We start from the raw sequence: 4,859 nt of genomic DNA, 5'->3' as shown, positions 1-4,859 counted from the left end.
CTATACTCCAGACCACTTGCATGGTTAGCAAGCGTTGTGATCTAATGGCCCAACCGGGCAAACACTTTGGGTTCGCAAGGACTTAGAGTGCCGGGACGGGTTGGCGGATCCAACACTCTGGGTACCTCCGGGTACTTGGGGTTGGTTGAGGACTTGGTGAACAAACACTTGATATACACTCTCCGGATGTACTTCGGGTGTCACCTGTTGTCCGAGACCACTTGCATGGTTAGCAAGCGTTGTGATTCAATGGCCCTACCGGGCAAACACTTTGGGTTCGCAAGGACTTGGAGTGCCGGGACGGGTTGGCGGATCCAACACTCTGGGTACCTCCGGGTACTTGGGGTTGGTTGAGGACTTGGTGAACAAACACTTGTTGTACACTCTCCGGATGTACTTCGGGTGTCACCTGTTGTCCGAGGCCACTTGCATGGTAGCAAGCGTTGTGATTCAATGGCCCTACCGGGCAAACACTTTGGGTTCGCAAGGACTTGGAGTGCCGGGACGGGTTGGCGGATCCAACACTCTGGGTACCTCCGGGTACTTGGGGTTGGTTGAGGACTTGGTGAACAAACACTTGTTGTACACTCTCCGGATGTACTTCGGGTGTCACCTGTTGTCCGAGACCACTTGCATGGTTAGCAAGCGTTGTGGTCTAATGGCCCTACCGGGCAAACACTTTGGGTTCGCGAGGACTTGGAGTGCTGGTAGTGGTTGGCGGACCCAACACTCTGGGTACCTCCGGGTACTTGGGGTTGGTTGCGAACTTGGTGAAGATACCCCTGTCACCTTGTTCGAGGCCACTTGCATGGTCGCAAGCGTTGTGATACAATGGCCCTACCGGGCAAACACTTTGGGTTCGCAAGGACTTGGAGTGCTGGTAGTGGTTGGCGGATCCAACACTCTGGGTACCTCCGGGTACTTGGGGTTGGTTGAGGACTTGGTGAGCAAACACTTGATATACGTTCTTCGGATGTACTTCGGGTGTCACCTGTTGTCCGAGGCCACTTGCATGGTCAACGGTTGAGGTGGTAATGGCGGGTCGGTGCTGTAGGGTGCCGGCCTGTTGGCTGCCTTGGCCGGGTTGGTTGGTTAACACTTGATTGAGCTTGCACCCGAGGGTAATGGCACTTGAAGGTGGGTACCGGCCGGCTGACCTGGTGTGATGGTTGGTTGGTGAACACTTGGCGGTACTTGCACTTGGCTGTGCTTGGACTTGAAGGTGGGATCCGGCTGGCCTAGGCCATTGGTGGTTGGTTGGTTGGTTAGCCCTTAGCTGGGCTGGCTGGCTGGCTGGCCATCGGTGGTGTGGTGTGTTGGGCGGTTGGTGAACACTTGGCGGTACTTGCACTTGGCTGTGCTTGGACTTGAAGGTGGGATCCGGCTGGCCTAGGCCATTGGTGGTTGGTTGGTGGGTTAGCCCTTAGCTGGGCTGGCTGGCTGGCTGGCCATCGGTGGTGTGGTGTGGTGTGGTGTGTGGAGTCGAGCATCGCGCGCCGTTGCCTTCTTCGGAGTGTTGTGGGTACGCAAGTGCTTGCAGTGCAAAGAGGTTGGTGATGGAGTGACATTGCCTTCACCATGGAGTTGCGGGTACTTAGGTACTTGCAAGGAGATGGTGGTATGGTGGTGTTGCGTGTGTGGTGTTCGATTAGAAAGATATAATTTCTAAGTCCGGATTAGTGCTGTCAGTGGGGCCCCCGCTAACAGGTCCTGCACGGCCACCGTGGGGCTTGACTTGGCGCTATTCCGGACTTGGGGCGATCACGATGTCCCCGTGCGGGACTTAGAAGATGGAAGAACACAAGTACCCTTATCCCATGACTTGTGAGCGATTGGCATACGTTACCACATGAAGAGAAAAATTGGCTAAGTCCCGGATCCATATTATATGAAGAGAAAAATCGGCTAAGTCCCGGATCCATATTATATGAAGAGAAAAATTGGCTAAGTCCCGGATCCATATTATATGAAGAGAAATATCGGCTAAGTCCAGGATCCATATATAATAACCTAATAATCGGCTAAGTCCCGGATCCATATTATATGAAGAGAAAAATCGGCTAAGTCCAGGATCCATATATAATAACCTAATAATCGGCTAAGTCCAGGATCCATATATAATAACCTAATAACAGGCTAAGTCCAGGATCCATATTATATGAAGAGAAAAATCGGCTAAGTCCGAGATTGGGTCTGTCAGACATACACTTTCAAGATACCACACAAGCAAGCAAGATGGCCTAGTGATGGAACCATATAATATGAAGAGAAAAATCGGCTAAGTCCGAGATTGGGTCTGTCGGAAATACACTATCAAGTTACCACACAAGCAAGCAAGATGGCCTAATGATGGATCCATATGATATGAAGAGAAAAATCGGCTAAGTCCAGGATCCATATAATATGAAGAGAAAAATCGGCTAAGTCCCAGATTGGGTCTGTCAGAAATACACTTCCAAGTTACCACACAAGCAAGCAAGATGGCCTAGTGATGGATCCATATGATATGAAGAGAAAAATCGGCTAAGTCCAGGATCCATATAATATGAAGAGAAAAATCGGCTAAGTCCCAGATTGGGTCTGTCAGAAATACACTTCCAAGTTACCACACAAGCAAGCAAGATGGCCTAGTGATGGATCCATATGATATGAAGAGAAAAATCGGCTAAGTCCCAGATTGGGTCTGTCAGAAATACACTTCCAAGTTACCACACAAGCAAGCAAGATGGCCTAGTGATGGATCCATATGATATGAAGAGAAAAATCGGCTAAGTCCAGGATCCATATAATATGAAGAGAAAAATCGGCTAAGTCCCAGATTGGGTCTGTCGGAAATACACTATCAAGTTACCACACAAGCAAGCAAGATGGCCTAATGATGGATCCATATGATATGAAGAGAAAAATCGGCTAAGTCCAGGATCCATATAATATGAAGAGAAAAATCGGCTAAGTCCCAGATTGGGTCTGTCAGAAATACACTCCCAAGTTACCACACAAGCAAGCAAGATGGCCTAGTGATGGATCCATATGATATGAAGAGAAAAATCGGCTAAGTCCAGGATCCATATAATATGAAGAGAAAAATCGGCTAAGTCCCAGATTGGGTCTGTCAGAAATACACTTCCAAGTTACCATACAAGCAAGCAAGATGGCCTAGTGATGGATCCATATGATATGAAGAGAAAAATCGGCTAAGTCCCAGATTGGGTCTGTCAGAAATACACTTCCAAGTTACCACACAAGCAAGCAAGATGGCCTAGTGATGGATCCATATGATATGAAGAGAAAAATCGGCTAAGTCCAGGATCCATATAATATGAAGAGAAAAATCGGCTAAGTCCCAGATTGGGTCTGTCAGAAATACACTTCCAAGTTACCACACAAGCAAGCAAGATGGCCTAGTGATGGATCCATATGATATGAAGAGAAAAATCGGCTAAGTCCAGGATCCATATAATATGAAGAGAAAAATCGGCTAAGTCCCAGATTGGGTCTGTCAGAAATACACTTCCAAGTTACCACACAAGCAAGCAAGATGGCCTAGTGATGGATCCATATAATATGAAGAGAAAAATCGGCTAAGTCCGAGATTGGGTCTGTCGGAAATACACTTTCAAGTTACCACACAAGCAAGCAAGTTACCACATGAAGAGAAAGCCGGCAAAGTCCGGGAATGTTACCACATGAACTGGAAAATGGGCAAAAACCTACCTTCACAGGCAACGTGAATAAGTCAGGCTGTAGACATCGGATCGACAAGCCAAAGACTGATATGGAAAGGAAATGAGTAGTACTAGCTTTCCTGAGAGTTGCAGAGCTTAGACTGCATATGAACGAAAGTTATTAAGCGTCAAAGTCAGAGAAGTTACCCAAAGGAACACAAGTTCCAACTTAGAGCATGTATACCGCCTAGACGGTAAGAGGTACGGCCAGGCTGAGGAATAAGGAAATGTTGGCCAACATGTTCCCTAACTATCCCCCGAAGACCGCAAAGCAATCCAACATCAACCAAGAAAGTTATAGCCCGATCAAGGAAACACCTACTTTGCACCGATATTGCACCAAATACATGTACCAAGCACCTTCGGTTGCATACCTGCAGGGGCTTACCATAGTAGGCCATGGAAGACCGATATACCGAACATAATCACTTTCTATCTCCTCGGGTGTTTGAGATAGCGCTTTGCGGTACAAGAACGAAAGTTAGACTATATCTTGGTGCATCTTTTTGCCCAAGATCACAAGACCCTATCTACCAAGGCAAGAAAGTTGTGTGGGGACAAAATGTCCAAAAGTGCCCAAAGTGGCACACTTGAACCATATATTCGAGAAAAACACAAGTGTGGGCCCGAGCTAGCAAGTTGAAATGTTCTGACCGTCAGTAGCCCTAGTTGAGGTGCACTTATCATTATATGAGGCCAACGTGCCAGCTAGTCTCTAAAGGGGCGATATGGGTGATCAAGATTCATCTCCATGCAGCATCCCATTCATCTCGCAGCATCCTAACATATGTTTTTCTTAGAATTTATGAAAAATCGACTAAGTCCGAGATGCCTTTAAGTAGGGATGCTGTATTGAGATGGGAGATGAAGGAGATCAAGATTCATCTCCATGCATCATCCCATTCATCTCGCAGCATCCTAACATATGAATTTCTATGAATTTATGAAAAATCGACTAAGTCCGAGACGGCTTTAAGTAGGGATGCTGTATTGAGATGGGAGATGTAGGAGATCAAGATTCATCTCCATGCAGCATCCCATTCATCTCGCAGCATCCTAACATATGAATTTCTTAGAATTTATGAAAAATCGACTAAGTCCGAGATGCCTTTAAGTAGGGATGCTGTATTGAGA

Source organism: Anopheles ziemanni (assembly GCF_943734765.1).
Source record: "Anopheles ziemanni chromosome X unlocalized genomic scaffold, idAnoZiCoDA_A2_x.2 X_unloc_17, whole genome shotgun sequence".
Classification (NCBI taxonomy): Eukaryota; Metazoa; Arthropoda; class Insecta; order Diptera; family Culicidae; genus Anopheles; species Anopheles ziemanni.
This window is presented reverse-complemented; position numbering follows the sequence as displayed.